The 18,703-nt window shown below is 39.6% G+C and overlaps 1 protein-coding gene and 1 pseudogene across 5 annotated transcripts in view; one reads left to right on the top strand and one right to left on the bottom strand.

The window, feature by feature from the left end:
• The window catches only part of DLG3 (discs large MAGUK scaffold protein 3), a 60,206-nt gene that overhangs the window by 15,517 nt on the left and 25,986 nt on the right, over positions 1 to 18,703 (top strand). The gene's annotated exons all lie outside the window — the stretch shown is intronic.
• LOC131748377 (chromobox protein homolog 3 pseudogene) lies at positions 10,436 to 10,970 on the bottom strand (annotated as a pseudogene).

Here is an 18,703-nt window from a genome sequence, read left to right as displayed (position 1 = left end):
TGAAGTCCACCAGCTGGGACAAATCGTGCTTGGGAATACTTGAGAAACCTAAGACCTAGTTGGAGCAGAGGAAAGGAACTGGGAAAATAATAGAAGAGAGGGTGAGGGAAAGATTAGAGTGGTCTCCATGGTGGCCCTTGAGGCACCATTGCCAAACCAGTGCAGCCTTTAGCTAGATATCCTTTAGTAGGAGAGCTTAAAAAAAATAGCTTTGACTAATTAGAACAATCAGAGTAAGAACAATTTTTCTCCTTTTTTTAACAGCTTAATTGAGATATGATTCATACACCATACAATGCATCCATTTAGGTGTACAATTCAGTGGCTTTTAGTGTATTCACAGAATTGTGCATTCATCATCACAGTCGATTTTAGAACATTTTCATTACCCCTCTCTTTGAATACATAGAGATGGTGCAAGCATTGGAAGGGTGATAGGTGTAGGACAGTTGCTTCCTGATGTATCTCATCTGGGCACTTAGGGGCTGGTTGGCAGCTCTGACTTTGCTCTAACTGTGAGATTCTTTCATATATCTGGTTGCTTAATGGGTTGAACCCATAATGAAGATAGGAACCTTGTCTATCTATTTAAACTTTGTATTGTGCCTAAGCATGGGTGCTTTACAAATATTTGTATGATGAAGCTTTGGAAAATATTAAAATAGATATAGAAATGCCAAATGATAAGCTACTACAGTGAGAGATGCTGTTTAATAGTTTCACTCCTGATTGCTCCAAACTGTTGTGGACACAGCAATCCTACCTATTTAGCTAAAAATAGCATGATGTTCTTGGGCATGTATAATCCTGCTTAAAATTCAAATTGAAAATTGAAACAACTGGCTCTTGGCAGAGGCTCTCTTCCAATCTATTCTAAAATGAAAAATATTTTTCTGTGACTTGTGGAATTGCTCCACCAAGGGAAGGATGGTTTCCATGTTATAGCATTTTGATTTAGAAACTATCTCCTACATTTTCCTCCCTAGTTGCTTTGTGTCAGCCTCTGTTTATAAACTCAGCTAGTATTTTTCTGGAAAGCCCCTTTGTTTTTAGCATAGATTCTGTACCCCAAATCAGGAGGTGAGCCAGAAATTGGTCACTAAGGTAGCTAAACTGGGAACTGATCCTTTGTGACTAGTCTTTTCAACTGGAATATAAATCCAGACAAGCTAGGGGTACAGGGAATGAGAAAGAACTAGGGTTTTCCATACTTATTTTAAAGTGCTGAAGAAGCACACTTTTCACCATGGAAACACCTTCAGGTAAGGCCTGGAAGAGTAAGGATCAGTGTTGGTAATAACTTGAAAGCATAAAAGGGATATTTTCCCCATAACATTTAAGTTTACCACCCCATCTCCCCTGCTTGAGAATGAGGGATGTAAACATAGGTGCCACCCTATCAGCATGATCTCTTTTGAGAGCACAGAGGTGAAAGTTTATCAAGGCAAAGAATCAAAGTTCTGAAACTCCTGTTGCCATCCTAAAAGAAGGCTAATGTAGGGAGGGAAGAAAATGAATTCCTGTTAACAGCACTTCTATACTGAACAATTTGAAGGCAGCTACTATTGTATTTTTCTTTGTGTCCCAGCACCTAGTCCAGAGCCTGGCACATGTTTTGTTGAATTATTGAGTATGTCTCTGTTCTAGATGGCTTTGTAAGCATTAATCTTCAAGATATCCCTGTGGGATAGGTGGTATTATCCCTATTTTACAGATGAGAAAAGTGAGGATCAGAGAGGTTGAGTGACTTGCTCAAGGTCCCACAGCCAGTAAGGGGTAGAATCACAATGTGAAGTCAGATTTCCTGAGAACTTCGTGTCCAGGGCTTTTGCCAAGAAACCACAACTACCTCTCTCCACAGCAGAGATGCTGTGAGCCCCCTCTCTCTACCCAGAAGATACTGCTCTGAGACTCTTCAGGTGCCAGAAGCTGTTAACAGATGGACTAAAGCCAACTCCCAAATGTCAGCTTTTTTTAAAATACATTTATTTATTTTATTTATTTATTTTTGGCTGTGTCGAGTCTTCGTTGCTGTGTGCAGGCTTTCTCTAGTTGCGGCGAGCAGGGGCTACTCTTCGTTGCGGTGCGCGGGCCTCATTGCAGTGGCTTCTCTTGTTGAGGAGAACAGGCTTAGTTGCTCCGCGGCATGTGGGATCTTCCTGGACCAGGGATTGAACCCGTGTCCCCTGCATTGGCAGGCGGATTTTTAACCACTGCGCCAGCAGGTAAGGCCCCAAATGTCAGCTTTTTAAATCTTGATAACCACAAACTGCTGTACCAAAGGAGGAGGTAACCTGGGAGTAGAGGGGCTGCTGGAAGCCTGAAGGAGACCCCCCCTCCTGCAAAAGGAACGTGAACTTGGGAAGACTACCATAGAATGATATTGTGGGAGGGAACCTCAGGAGGAGCCAAAAGATGGGAATTGGTTGGCTTGACTTAACAACAAATGTGTGCAGGCCTAAGAATACTAATACAGTAAATAGGAATTTCCCATTTCTTCAAGTGAAATAGAGTTGTATTTGTCATTCATTTTTTATGAACTTACAATTCACTCATTTAAGGGTGTAATTCAGTGGTGTAAAATTCACAGCAGTCAATTTTAGAACATTTCACCACCTCAAAAAGAAAAATCCTTTAGCTGTCCTCCCAGCCCCCTCCCCACCCCACTGCCCCACCAACCTCCCCATCCCCCTCAGTGCTACTAATCTACTTCCTGCTTCTATGGATTTGCCTGTTCTGGACATTTTGTATAAATGGATTCATATATGGTCTTTTATGACTGGCTACTCTCAGTTGACATAGTGTTTTCAAGGTTCATCTGTGTTGTAGCATGTATCAGTACTTTATTTCTTTTCAGGATTGAATACTATTCTATTATATGAATATATCAAATTTTGTTTATCCATTCATGAGTTGATGGGCATTTGGGTTATTTCTACTCTTTTGGCTATTATGAATACTATCTTTGAACATCTGTATGCAGTTTTCTGCATAGGCATGTGTTTTTATTTCTCTTGGTTATATATACCTACTGGATCATATGGCAACTCTATATTTAACCTTTTGAGGAATGGCCAGGCTGTTTTCCATAGTGGCTGCACCATTTCACATTCCCACCAGCAGTGTGAGGGTTACAGTTTCTCCACATCCTCGCCAACCCTTGTTAACGAATGTCAGTTTTTTTGATTCTAGCCATTCTGGTGGGTGTGAAGTGATATCTCATTGTGGTTTTCTTTTCTTTCTTTTTTTAAAAAAAATTTATTTATTTATTTTTGGCTGTGTTGGGTCTTTGTTGCTGCGCGCAGGCTTTCTCTAGTTGCAGCGAGTGGGGGCTACTCTTCATTGCAGTGCACGGGCTTCTCATTGTGGTGGCTTCCTTTGTTGTGAAGCACGGGCCCTAGGTGCGCGGGCTTCAGTAGTTGTGGCTCACGGGCTCTAGAGCGCAGGCTCAGTAGTTGTGGCGCACGGGCTTAGCTGCTCTGCGGCATGTGGAGTCTTCTCGGACACGGGCTCAAACCCGTGTCCCCTGCATTGACAGGCCGATTCTTAACCACTGCACCACCAGGGGAGTCCTCATTGCGCTTTTCATTTGCATTTACCCAATGGCTAATGATGTTGAGCATCTTTTCATGTGCTTATTGTTTTGCTTTGCTTAGTCCCCTGATTCTCACGTTGTTTATAAATTGACTTGAGACCAGAGCAAGCCAACTGTTATTACTCAGGTAATTAGAGGGAACCAGGAGGATAAGGGACTACCTTTCCACTCTTATCACTGTGTGCTGGAGGGCGTGGGTATGGATAATTTTATCTAGGAATGCTGACCTGATAAAAATGATAGGGCCCACCTTTAAAAAAAACCAGAAAACCCTCCAGCTTATTCACATACCATACAATTCACCCATTTAAAGTGTACAACTCAGTGGTTTTTAGAATGTTCAGAGTGGTGCAACAGTCAATTTTAGAACATTTTCCTCACCCCCAAAAGAAGTCCTGTCCCATTAGCAGTCACTGCCCATTTCCCCAAAACTCCTGCCCTCACCTCCCCTCACCCAAGGCAACCACTGATCTACTTTCTGTTTCTGTAAAGTGTCCTTTTCTGGCTGGTTCATATAAATGGAGTCATACAACATGTAGTCTTTTGTGTCTGTCTTTCTTTCAGCATAGTGCTTTCAAGGTTCATCATGTTGTAGCATGTAACACCTCATTCCTTTTCAAGGCTGAATGATATTCCATCCGATGGTTATACCACAAATTGTTTATTCATTCTTCTGTTGATGGACTTTTGGGTTGTTTCCACCTTTCAATTATTGTGAATACTGCTGCTATGAACCTCATGGGAGGCTTTTGTGCGGTCATATGTTTTCAATTCTTTTGGGTATATATGCCTAGGAGTGGAATTGCTGGGCCATAAGGTAACAACATTGAACATTTTTGAGGAACTGCCAGACTTTCCCAAAGTGGCTGCACCCTTTTAGGCCCACCCTGTTTTGCAAACTTAGAAGAGAGAAAAATGTTAGCTTTCTTTTCAGTTTTGCCTCCTGGGGCTGAACTTTATATACAGGGGTGTGTGTGTGTGTGTGTGTGTGTGTGTGTGTGTGTGTGTGTGTGTACTTGTGTGCACTGTGCTTTTTTGTCTTCCATGTAGCCTGAGGACATTGTAGCTAGAGTTGGCAAAGAATTCTGAACCTAGCTAGACAGGTGCTTTCTTGTCCTTGTTACATGGTTTGAGGCAAAATCCTAGGAGCTTTGGTGTCTGTAAAATATCGGTTCTTCTGATGGGGTAGAGAGTGATTAGAATGATATAGAGAATGAATTATTTCTTATTTATTTATAGCTTTTTAGGATTTCTTTTTAATTTAATGTGTTGCTTGTTGAAATCTTGACCCTGGTATTTACACTGTTGCTTTGGTTGTTTGAAGCTTTAGACTTACATTCCACAATAGGGTAATTGTTTTATTGGTTTTTTAAAAAAAATTATTTCATTATATTTTATTTTTGGGTGTGTTGGGTTTTCGTTGCTGCACGTGGGCTTTCTCTAGTTGCCATGGGGGCGGGGGGGGCTACTCTTCCTTGTGGTGCATGGGCTTCTCATTGAGGTGGCTTCGCTTGTTACGGAGCACGGGCTTCAGTAGTTGTGGTGCACAGGCTTAGTTGCTCCGTGGCATGTGGGATCCTCCTGGACCAGGGCACGAACCCGTGTCCCCTGCATCGGCAGGCGGACTCTCAACCACTGCGCCACCAGGGAAGTCCCCATGGGCCCCAGTTTTCTGATCTGCAAAATGATCTCACATGTTTCTTCTAACTCAAATTCTGTGTTAGATAAATGTAAGTGAGTTGTGAATTCAATTCACAATTTCCTGTTTGTACCTAGACTGTTGTTGAATCAGTCTTGAGTTAATAACAGTCTTGCTTTAATAAAGGTCTTGTCTTCCCCTCTTCTTTCCTGTGATAAGGCTTTCATCCTCTTGAAATAGATCTTTGTTTAGTTTTCACTGAATTTAGATATCTTAAAAAAAAAGACCCTAGAGATTTGGGGATTTCTCAACTTGATGAAATTAACACATTTTGTATAAATATGTGCATTGGGGATCTGGATACACAGGTGTCCTTCAGATTTTCAAAAAGGAGAAAGAGAATTTTGTAAATCTTGGGTTAAATTCCAAACTAGATTATTAAGAGTTGTTTTGTAAGCAGTCAGAAAAAAGAAGTGGTGAGCACTGGAACCAGTATTGGTTCACCAAAGTCAAATGAATTATGTCAGACTGCCAAATTGCCTTGATGGACAGGGTTACTGGACTGGTAGACCAAGAAAATAGGGTAAATATGGTATATCTAGATTTTAGCAATGCATTGGCAGGGCTTCTTTGGGCTACTCTTGGATAAGATGGCAAGGTGATAATAGTGATAATACATTTAAGTGGATTTGTCTGCAACTGGTTGGGTGATCTGTCCCAGAGGAAAATGATGAAGGAGTCAAGAGCAGTGAGGAGGGGAATTTCTAGTGCACGTGTGTCCTGGCTTCATCCTTGGGCCTGTCTTTTTCAGTCTGCCTCCCCATCCCCCTCAAATTATATTTTATATTATAATATATATAATTTTAAAATATATAATTTTTAAAATTATATTTTTCCTGGATATATAAATATTACATTCAGATTTGTAGAAAATTGGAACATAACAAAATACAAAGTAAAAAAAGTTCAAATCACCTATAAAACTACCTCCAGAAATAACCTTGTGTTTGTGTATATTTCCCTCCAAACTTTTATATATCATATAGTATGTATGTATCTCTTTCAAGACTCGGATCATTGTATTTAAGCAGTCTTATATCCATTCTTTTAACTTAGCATATGTCATGCATATTTTATTAAAATGATTTTTAATAATTAAACAATATTCTATCATGTGTGTGCCATAATTCATGTAATCATTCCCTTATTGGAGGCCTTGTAGGTTGTTTGCAATTTTTTGATTTTATAAATAACACTTTGATGGATATCCTTGTATGAGGCTTTTTGTGAATCTGTGATTGTGTCTTCAGAATGAAATCTTTGGAGTGGAATTACCGGGCCAAAGGATATGAACATGTTTAAGACTTTTGATATATTTGATATATCTTGGTACATTTCTCCACCTCCACCAACCTTGCTAACATGGAGTATTATTTTTTTTAAATCTCTGCAAATTGGATAGGTAAAAATGCTACTTAATTCAAAATCTCTGCAAATTGGATAGGTAAAAATGTTACTTAATTCATATCTTAATTTGTATTTCTTTTTCATAATAGAATTGAACATTTGTGTGTGTGTGTGTGTGTGTGTGTTCATCATTTTCTTTTTGTGTGTGTGGATTGCCTGTTCATACCCTTTCCCCATTTCCCTGTTGACGTGTGTTCATTAGTTCTTACTGATATGTAAAAACTTTAAAGTAGTTAGAATATTAGTTCTTTGTCATATATATCGCAGCGGTTTTTCCCATTTTGCTTTATTATTTTATTTTGATGTACAGATGTTTTGTTTTTATGTAGTCAAATCTATCAGTGTTTTCTTTTGTGTATTTCACCTCTGCCCCTAGGTTTGGAAGGGCCTTTCCTACCCTGAGAGAAAATAAATGTCTACCTTTGTTTTATTGTAGTTATTTAATGTTTTTCTTTTTGCATTTAAAACTTTAACCTGCCTGGACTTTATTTATGATGTAAGATAGGACACTACATTATTTTTGCTCCAAATATTTAAGGAAGACCTTGGTACCATTTATTAGATAATCCATCATTTTCCTGCTGTGTTTTTTTTTTTTTTTTTTTTTTTTTTCGGTACTTGGGCCTCTCACTGTTGTGGCCTCTCCCATTTCAGAGCACAGGCTCAGCGGCCATGGCTCACAGGCCCAGCCACTCCACGGCATGTGGGATCTTCCTGGACCGGGGCACGAACCAGCGTCCCCTGCATCGGCAGGCGGACTCTCAACCACTGCGCCACCAGGGAAGCCCCTTCCTGCTGTTTTGAAGTGCCACCTTTATTACGCACACACACACACAACCACACACACATGCTCATAATTTGGATTTGGGGTTTCTTAATTCTGTTCTGTAATATTTTACTCTGGGATTATCAGAGTAAAATATGAAAAATGACCGCAGATGTTTTGACAAATAACCAGAAGGGTATTTCTCTAGGTCTCAGTTTTTGGGTTCCTTCCACAGAAACTTGACCCAAAAGAGATTCAGTTGATACCCCAATAACTATTGTGAGAGAATTTGTGATCCTATTGGAGTGACTACTGTGAAGAACATTTGAATCTAGATTCTCAATTGACATAGTAAAGCATAGAAATCAGGGAATTCCCTGGTGGTCCAGTGGTTACGATTCCCTGCTTCCACTGCAGGGGGCCGGGGTTGGATCTCTGGTGGGGGGAAAGCCCCCGGCTGCGCCCCCCCCAAAAAAAACCCATAGAAATCAATTACATTATCTCAAGTTAGCAAGCTTAGTCATAAAATGTGTGTTTTGGTCACTGTTGCAGCATTTCTGTGAAGTGGAAAAGATTGTTGTGAACAAGAAGAGTACCTGCTACCTTCAGGGCAAGGTATTCATTCTCATGTTTTCTAGATGAGGTGTTTTGTCTTGGGATGGTTCTTACATAGACTTTGACTAAATGGGTTAAAGGAGCTAAAGGCTTTGTTAATCTTGCATTTGAATATGCTATATGAAATTCTTTTGAATTAGAGAAAAGGCTTTTATCCTGATCTGTTGGGTGATCCAGAACAGGGTGAGGAGAGCCAATGGCCAGGTCCTATGAAAAACTTTTTCTTAGCTTGATGTGAGATCAAAGCATTTTTTATTCTACTCATTTCAGACCAGGTGGCTGAATGTCATGGCACCTTTATATAGTATAGCACTTTTGCTCAGTGGCCCTTCCTGCATCCTCATTAAGCTTTTTAGGGGACAGAAACATCCAGTCAGTAGGGATAATCTGGATTTTTTTATGGATTTTTTTATGCTGATATGGCTTGTCTTATTTTCTGTTTTATTCCCAGTATCTGGACCCTGGTAATGTGTGTGTGTGTATGGGTGAGGAAGCACATTGTGACAGTGCAGGGACCAGAATACAATGACACTGAAGTTTCTGTTCTGGGTTAGTCATAGTTCCGAGCCCATTGTTCTAAAAGTAGAGCTGAAATTATTTTTCTTCAGGCAGCATTTGCCCATATGGAGGTCTGTTTGCAACTTTTATGCCCTCTCATATAGCCTTAAATTCTTTTTCTTGCAATTTATACTCCTTAAATTGGTATTTTTTGACCCAAAGAGTTTAGGATTATTTGCAGATGTGAAGATTTACTTCTTGTAGATCATATTAAAATTTTTATTAGACTAGTCCTAGGTTTGATTTCTTATGAACCTCATTGATTTGGTTCTAAAATCATAATTATGTCAAAATTAGAAGGGATCTGAGAAAATGTCTAGTTTTAGAGGTGTCAGATTCTTTTTTTTGAACATAAAACTATTGACCACTGTTCACCAGTATTTACAATAAAGTAAACAATATACAGTTGAATAACATTCTGATTATTACAAAATTATTGTTTTTCCTGGCTTCTGCTGAACCAGTAACCCAAAATACTGAGAAGATTGAGCCTACGTGTAAGGAATGGGTTGGGGTAAAGTTTGAAAAAACATACAGGTCAAGTTTAGATTAGTAAAGTTTGTTCACTCATTTATTCCTGTAGATCCTAAATTGCCAACATCTCTAACCATCTGATTAGGTTTCCATTAACAAGTCTGAGACACTCCATGTATCACAGTCTTTCAGTAAATACAGCACAGGGATTTCAACTTCTTATAAAAGAATGGTTTGCCAAAAGGAAACTTTAAATGTCCATTTAATTAAGTCTTGCTTGGCTAATTAAAACATACCAGAATTTTTCTAGTTTTTTCATTTGGGTTGACAGAGATAAAATTTTCCTTTCAGGGGTTTTACATATAAAACTGCATTTATATGATGGTAGATATGGATGCAGATTCTGGTAGGGCTGCTTTAAAAAAGTATCCAATTTAAATTGTTTACATTAATTTGTCTAATTAATTACAAAATTATTTAATTTGAAAGGTTAAGACTTAAATTTTCAATTTAAGTTGAAGTGATTTCTTATATTGTTCAAAATGATAGAATCCCAGAAACATGGGCTTATCCATGGTTGTGAAAGGCTGTTTTTGTTTTGGTAAATGTATTTAAACAATAGCCAGAAAACCCCCAACCATTTACATATGTATACACATACAAAAAACCCAGAATGGTCCTTAGGCATATATGAGTTAAATGCAAATTCTAAATTCTGATTGAGTAATGACTATGGAGATTTTCCCCAACATTTAGAAAAACTGTTCTCTAATGCAGAGGAAATATATACCATGGTATCAAACGTTCTTTTCTGCTGAAGGAAGCAACTACAGAAAGCTTTTATTCAAAGTAACCAATGCTACAGATACAAAAACAACCCCCCCAACCCCCTCAAAACCCAACAACTTCCCCAATACTACTTTAAAACGAACATATCAAAACTTGATTTTCATTAGAATGTAGTTATTTCTTCACACTAATCAAAAAACCAAGACCCACATTTTTGATAAATAAATAAATAAATAAATAAATAAATAAATAAATAAATATATATATATATATATATATATATATATATATATATATATAAAGCAATGCAGGGGCTTCCCTGGTGGCGCAGTGGTTGAGAGTCCGCCTGCCGATGCAGGGGACACGGGTTCGTGTCCCAGTCCGGGAAGATCCCACGTGCCGCAGAGCGGCTGGGCCCGTGAGCCATGGCCGCTGAGCCTGCGCATCCGGAGCCTGTGCTCCGCAACGGGAGAGGCCACAGCAGTGGGAGGCCCGCGTACCTCAAAAAACAAAAAAAAAGCAATGCAAACAATTATTGAGCTTCATCTTCTGGACAAGAATGCCAAGTTAGTCTCTCTTCATAAAAAGCAATTACAATTTAAGGACACTTCATATTTGCCTCTTTTGCCAGCACTAAGTCCGCCTCATCTGAATATTTCCATTTCGTGAGAAACATTAATTCTCTACTGCTGTCTGTGGCACCAATTATTCGCTCTGGGTTGAGACCTCTGGCAAAACCTCTTGGTTTATCAGAGCATCTCTTTTCTTCTTTGATTTGCTATCATCAGATTCACTGTCAGATAAAGATTTTCTTTTTGTTCCATCTTTTACTTTACCAGCTTTTTGAGAATTAAGAAATGTTTCAGTTAACTCTGGACAATCTAAATTTTCTTCAGGTTCCCAAGTATTGTCTGCATCTGTAAATCCCTTCCACTTCAGGAAATACTCCACCTTCCCATTCACTACATGTCGGTCCAGTATTTTTTCTACCACAAATTCTTCAGGTTCTGCCTCTTCTACTTTTTTACTCTTTCTATTCTGTTTCTTTCCCATTTTTTGCAATGTAGTTTTATTGGAGGCCATTTTTTATTGCAGACTTGAACTATTATTCACCACCTCCGAGCTGCTCCGGTCCAGGTCTGTGGTTTCTCTTAGAGGTGTCAGATTCTTTAAATAGTAGGTCCCATAATTAGAAACTAACCCAAGTAATAGGCTTCATATTATTTTATAGAGACAAGTTTGTGATTCCAAGAAATGTTGTGCTGTTTGACGATTCATGTACTTATCACCACAATGACAGGTATCTTCTTGATGGGCTTATTTTACTTTTGGCTCCATCCATTTCTTTTGAAAGCATGAGCTATGTTGTTGGGACAGATGCTTGTAATTCATACAAATCCTGAGGGTTTGCGCTCCAAAGGCAACTGTAGAAACCTAAAACACAATTTATACTCATCAAAATCTGTGACTCTCTCATGAGTTCTGTACATTTGCGCAACGGGTGATTCCTCTGAGCTTAGGGCAGCTCAGCAATGGCAAATGAGGGCTGTATGAGTTTGAGATTGGAATACCTTCACTTCCATAGGAACAAACGAGCCTTTGGGCAGCTATTGACTTGTTTTGTGTTGGTAGCCAACCAAGACACATGATGTTATTCAGGCCTGTCTTCCCTACTCAGTATTTGTGTGGGGACTCAAGGTCAGGAAGTTACATTTCTCTTTTGCATTCTATTTGTATTCGCATCTTTCCATTGTTCCTACCTGTCACAATCTGTGTGACTGAAGTCTGTCATCCAGTTGTCTCCCCAGCTTCATTGTCACTTCCAAATTTGGTAGGCATGGTTTTTATTTTATTTTGGAGCATTTACCTTTTATATCTTCATTCAAACCATAGGTAGTCAGTGCTTCATGCAGAGTAAGTACCATTTTTTTGCTTCCCATTGCTTCCTGTCTCTACAACATTTTCCTACCCATAATCAGGTAGAACCACATAAGTCTTCTATGGGTTGAGAAACTGAGCCCCTCTCTGCTTTTCCAAATTACTGACAAATGTCATTTTTTATCCTGAGAAGACAGTTTTTCTGTCATTAGGAACATAGATGCATTTGAGATCAAAGTGTAATAGGGGAGATGGATTTGGAGGCTTGGTTATGTGTCCATTTCATATTAGTGAATATTGTAGTTTCAGTCCTCTTTGATGCTTTATTAAGCTATTAAGTAGGTCTTGAAACCTCTGATATGTTAGTGTTTTGCAGAAGTGGTTTGTGGTTTTGTTGTTCACTTTTTACCATTTTGGGGTCAGTGGAAGGAGAAAGTTTTGTATTCTTTTTTCTTACATTAGTTCCTGAGGAGTCAGAATTTGAGAATTACGGTGTCCAGGTTTGTCCTATTGAATCTTTATAGTGAGTTAGCACATTCAGTAAAGATCGTTGACTCAACAAGGGTGCAGATTGCCATGCTAAAGTTTGAGAAGGAAACAAAAACCACATCAAGGAGCTTACAGTTTTGTAAAGAAAATGACATCACCACAAATTCTGGGCACTAGATTTTTAAAAGGGAGAGGTAGTGGAAGGCCTGGAAACCATGTTAGATGAAGAATGGTTAAGGAAGTAACAATATTTAGCCTGGTGAATAGAGAACTTACTTGGAGGACATGATGGCCATTTTCTATTATGGCTGATATTATCCCACCTTTTCCTGGTCTTTCAGGAAGAAACTCAGAAGCTGCCTTTGATCCTTTCTTACCCTACATCCAGTCAGATGTCAGATTTTCTCTCCTCTAGCTCCAGCATATTTCCTGATTCTTGCCTCTTCTTTCTGTCCTCAGTTGCCCCCACGCTATGTCAAGCCTTTGAAGTCATTGTCTATACTAGTAGAACAGGTCTCTGTTATCTTTGTCGCTGTTTTCCCTTCTGTATTATGTTCTCAGAATAATCTTCCCCCAAACCTAGTTCTAATTGTATCACTTTCCTATTTAAACACTTAACAGTGGTTCCCAAAGCCTAGTAAGAAAAGTCCTATCTCAAACTCTTACAATCTGGCCCCCTAACCTTCCATCACTTCCCCTTCCCCTGTTCACACTCTACCTTCTCTTCAGTCTTATTCAGTAGTCTTGGAACCTGCTCCAGGCTTTCCCAGCTCTTTGATTTTCTTTAAACTGTTCCTTAATACAGTTATGCAGAAGAGAATCCATCATGTTTTATACTGTTTTAAACACCAAAGTAGGACCAGCTAGCAAAAGAGATGGCCCTCAATCCAAGAATTTTCTCTTGAATAGTGTTGTCTAATAATTAAGGAATACAGAGCTTCCCAACATTGGATATATTTGAGCAGAGGCTAGGGGGCTAGCTGGTTTGGATGCTGTAAAGCAGGCCCCCCTAGGGGCTGTAGGGCCTAGACAAAAATAGAAAACGTGGTCCTCTGCTGTCAAGAAACTTAAATCTACATGTGAGGCACCACACTTATTCTCCCCACAATAGCCATAGTAATACACATACACACATGTTCATGTCATTCCTTTACTTAAAATCTTTCAGTGACTTCTTTCTGTTACTCTTAGGATGAAAGCAGAAATCTTTACTGTAGTCCACAAGGTCATGTATAAGCTGACCTCTGTCTACCTTACAAGTCTGATCTCCTGCCAGTATTCCCTTACTTCCCTGTGATCCAGATATTTTGTACCCTCACATATGCTGTTCCTTCTGTCTGGAATGCTTTCTTTATCTACCCCTTTTCCCTGGGCTAACTCTTCATCCTTAAAGGCTCAGCTTAAATGTCACTTCCTCATGGAAACCTTTGCTAACCTCCCATCCCCCACTCAGTAGAGTGGGTCACCCTGTTCGTCTCGTAGCATTTTCTTCATAACAGTTGTCACAATCGTAATTAAAATTGTAATTAAATAGTTGTTTTTTTCATTATTGTAATTTCTGGGAACTGTTTGATTACCATTATATCCCCATCAGCTCTCATAATGCCTGGCACACTGCAGACATTTAGTTAATATTTGAATAAATAAATGAATGAATAAAACTCCTGGGTGGTGAAGGACATAAAGGATGTTCAGTGTCAGGCAGGGAGGAAAATTTCAGGACAACGGAATAATAGGTAGGAATGAACAAATTGTGTTCAAGAGTTCCAGGCAGGCTAGATCAAAAGAGGATCTGTCTAATGAGATCAGCTGAGAGTGACAGGATGATGGTTTTAGCAGTCTTTGAAATTTTAGTTTAGATATTTAAGTTCTTTAGTTGCTGTTGAGTTATTATAGATAACTGGACAGAGGGCTACAAGTTGGCGTTTTAGGAAGGCTTTTCAAATAAGAATCTTAAGCTGGACTAGAGTTTGGAGAGCCCGGGGGCAGACTACCAGCTAGAGCAATACAGCAGTGGTCCAGAGAAGAGATAACACAGTGTGACCTAAATCCAGGTAAGAGATAAAAATAATCATGAGAAAAGGAAAAGGCAATGACAATGGAAGTTAGAAAGAAAGAGATGGATTGAGGAAGCAGTTAGGAAGAACGTCAGCAAAACACTGAGGAAACACTGGTTGTGCACAGGAGGAAGGGGGCTGTCATTTAGTGTACCAGGGAGGTTTGGTATGAAATTACTAAGTAGGGGGAGGCAGAGTGGTCAAGTCTAGAGGTAGATATTTCTAGAGGTAGATAAAGTATCATATAGATGGTAGGACAAGCCCTTTGAATCAGCAGCTCCACCCATAGGAGGACCTTTTCTGTGATTATGCAGAGAGAACATTTGAGGTTCCTCTTTGTCTACTCCAGAATGCAGTCTTGGCTTTACTTTTTCATAACCAAAAGGCTTATTAGAGTTTTTTCCCAAAAACAAAAAGATCAATCTGTCCTTAAAGGTAAATTCTGCCTCTACTTCTTCAGGAACAGAAGAGCTGCTGGAAGCTTTAGACTAGCAGTTTATCCTCACTTCCAGTCATGAAGGTTTCAGAATATTGGGGTTCAGTTTGGTAGTGCCAATTAAATTTATTCATGTGCATGTAATTTGACCCTGCATTTTCACTTCTAGGAATCTATGCTATCGGGATGCTCATACAAATATACAGAGCAGCATTGATTGTAATATAAAAAATTATAAACAATTTAAATGTATGTCTGTTGGGATATGGCTGAATAAATTATGGTCTGTCCATAATATGCAATACTGTGCAGTTATTATAAAGGACGAGGTAGATCACTGTGTACTGACATGAATAGTTTTCCATTATATATCAGAGAGTGAAAAAAGCATGTGAATCTATGTGAGTTGTGAGTGTATATATATAAACGATATATACATGGAAGTAAGTCTGGAAGGATACATACTAAAAATCCTAACTGGTTACTTCTGGGTAGTGGGATGGGGAAATGATACAGGAATGTCCAAAGAAAAAAGTTAAAGATTTTAAAAACTCATGTGCTAGGTTTATAATTTAAAAAAGTGTAAACTCATTAGATTTCTTTGCAGGCACATTGGACGAGGTTTTTTTTTTTTTTTTTTTTTTTTTCTTTTTAAACATCTTTATTGGAGTATAATTGCTTTACAGTGGTGTGTTAGTTTATGCTTTACAACAAAGGGAATCAGTTATACATATACATATGTCCCCATATCTCTTCCCTCTTGCGTCTCTCTCCCTCCCACCCCTTTAGGTGGTCACAAAGCACCGGGCTGATCTCCCTGTGCTATGTGGCTGCTTCCCATTAGCTATTTAATTTACGTTTGGTAGTGTATATATTAGACAGAGGCTTCTTTAGCACTTTCCTTTCCCATGGGATTTGCAGTTGTAGTGCCAATTTTTTTTTTTTTTTTGGAGAGCTTTCCAACCCTCTTGTCCTAACTTCCTTTTGAGACAGGCTGCAGGATACTTACCTTATCTTTTCCCTGAACTAACAAAACAAAATAAAACAAAAATCAATTTTGGGGCTTCCCTGGTGGTGCAGTGGTTGAGAGTCCGCCTGCCGATGCAGGGGACACGGGTTCGTGCCCCGGTCCGGGAAGATCCCACATGCCGTGGAGCGACTGGGCCCGTGAGCCACGGCCGCTGAGCCTGCGCGTCGAGAGCCTGTGGTCCGCAACGGGAGAGGCCACAACAGTGAGAGGCCCGTGTACTGCAAAAAAAAACCCCTCAATTTTGTAATCAAGACCAGCAGTTTCAAATTTTATTTGGAAAAGAAAAAAGGAAAGGAAAATTATTTGGCATGGGAGTTACCTTGATGCTTGTTAAAAATACAGATTCCTGGGCCCACTCAGTAGGTTCTGAGTCAGTGTATCAAGGGGTAGGGTCCCAAATCCTGATCTTTCAGAGGCACCCCAGATGGTCAGTGAGAAATCCTGTTTGGGGGAATGATGTTTGATTGTCCCCTACCCCACCCCCTTTTCTCTCTGATTAGTAAAGAGAATGAGGGAGCAATGACTGACTCACTGTGGATTGTGGATCTTTGTGGATCACAAATGGTTGAGTTCATATGAATGGGGAAAAATGAATATAACACAGTTTAGTAGACTTGAGATTTTGGTAATAAGTGTTGTTTCTTTAAAATAACCTGTTTGAAGTAGGCCTTTTGGATGATAGAGGCTGGTCTGGCGGGCTTCTTAGGCAAAGACTTGGGCCTAGGAGATGCCTTCCAGCAACGGCTTTGTTATGAGTGGAAGTGGAAAAGAGGGACCTTGGCAAATTGTAAGGTCTTAGAATTCAGATGCTTTTTAGGTGAAGCTTTTGTCCTCAGAAAATGAGGCCTGTAATATTAAGATGAGGTACTATCTAAAGACTATTGTAAACAGCTTTTTGTTAGAATTATTTTTTTCTTTGTTATAAACCAAGTTTGTTAATCAGATGCCCACTGTGGGTTATTAACATCTCAAAAAGGTGTTTAAAAAACATATACTCCAATTGCTCCCAACAACTAACCTTGGGAACAAAAGCAAATGGTAATACTTCTTAACTACTTTTCCAAGCCCTCAGTGAAGCTGGCAGCCATCAGTTAAATAAACCATTAGTTTTATTAGTTTGAGAACAGAAGCATCGACTTGGGCAGAGTTTTTTAATCTGCTCCTCGTTTACCCAACAATCATTTATTCAGAGCCTACTTTGTGCCTACTGGACATTAGATAACTCTACAAATAAAAGGCAGAGACTGATGAGCAGCTAGAACTCTAAGGGGATCATCGGAATGGGGAAAAAGTGAATAAAACACTATTTAATAGACTTGAAAGCTTAGTAGCACATAGAAAACAGAAAGTGGCTTCCTTAAAGCAATAGCCTTGTTCTCTTTCTATAGTCTATTTTAAGTGGGCCCTCTGGCCCAGCGTTATCAACCTTGGATTAGGAGCTTTGAGGAAATGGTGGTTTGGTGGTTGTTTTTAAAGGGTTTTTAAAGAAATGTAGTTACTAAGCAACTGCCATGACTGGCTGCTAAGTTGGAGTTCAGTGGGCAAGCCAATTCCAAAGAAGAGAATATATAAACAAGTTGGGAGAGGGAGAAAATGGCTTAAGGATAGATTGGGTGGTGGGTTTTATTTTTCTTTTTTTTTTCTATGTTCAGTGCATATCTCTGCCTTTTACTTATCTTGCTCAAGAAGGGGTTGCTTGGTCAGAAATCTCTTTGTCTCACTCAGTCTCCTTTTAGCTGGTGAGTGGGGAGGAGGGCCAGAAAGGAGCCAACTGGAGAGGGCTGGGCAGGAGGGCTGAGCCTTGGGGCGGGACCCGCGCCTGGGCGGCTCTAGAGGGTAGATAGACCTGCTGCTGCGCGCTTGGGCCGTCCAGGTCTGCCATGACAGATCTGTCACCACCTTCTACCTTTAGATTGGGAAGCCTCATTGATATTGATGTGTTGCCTTGTAACCCTCAGAATAGGGACATTGTCAAGCTGTTGTCTCTCTTTTTTTCTTTCTCCAGCATTTAATGGGTGAGTCAGTGACTTAACTGCTTCCTGCAGGATTTCAGGGACAGGAGTAAGTAATGAGGACAAATCACCATAACGCCAGTGGGTGATGAATGCAAGAGCACATGAGTTTAACCAGTTGGCTTCATTGGTACCAGAGTGAACAAAAAGAAACGTTGTTGAGAAGAGGATATTTGTATGAGTTAGAACTCTATTCCCTCCTGTTTAGGCTTTTTACTGTTTCCCTTTATACCCAACTGAAGGTCAGGTTGCTTTGCTGAGGGAAGGGGAGTGTCAGGTGTTAGAACAGGTGTTTTGTTTTCTGCGTGTAGAGTCATACAGACTAGATGGGGATGCTTCTTGCCAGCCCTCTGTGGTGCATGAAAATGCTTTTGTGGAATTCTTTTTTCCTGGAAATGTGTTTGTTTTTTAAAGCAGTTCCCCAACCTTCAACCCCCAGTATAAATTGTGACTTCCTTTAAAATCAACTTGTCATAATGAAGTATGCCTGTTTTCTACCGTTTTCACAGTCTGTGCCTTAGATATATTCCATTTTATGTGGCAATTATAGACTGGCAATTATAGACCTGAAAAATGTGTGGGGTATGTGTGTGTTTGTGGTAAATGTGAATATCATATTTAAAATGTGCTAGGAGAGTGTAACAGCAAAGTAGCCCTGTAAAAAGCCTTTTATAATAATTGTATGGATAGAGTTAATTTTCCTGTGTCAGGTTTTCTTAAATCGGGCGTAAACCTGTAGTCACCTTTCCAGAATGATGAGGCTTTTTCAGACTGTTGTAATGGTGTCAGTGGGCTACAAAGTTGGACATGGACTTATGACCCCCCCTGACTAGATGGTTTTGGAGGAGAGAGACGTCAGCAGACTTTGGGGTTTGGGAGAATTTCTATTGTAATGTTC

Source organism: Kogia breviceps, chromosome X (assembly GCF_026419965.1).
Source record: "Kogia breviceps isolate mKogBre1 chromosome X, mKogBre1 haplotype 1, whole genome shotgun sequence".
Taxonomy (NCBI): domain Eukaryota; kingdom Metazoa; phylum Chordata; class Mammalia; order Artiodactyla; family Physeteridae; genus Kogia; species Kogia breviceps.
The sequence above is the reverse complement of the archived record's forward strand: the minus strand, read 5'-3'. Positions and strand labels throughout refer to the sequence as shown.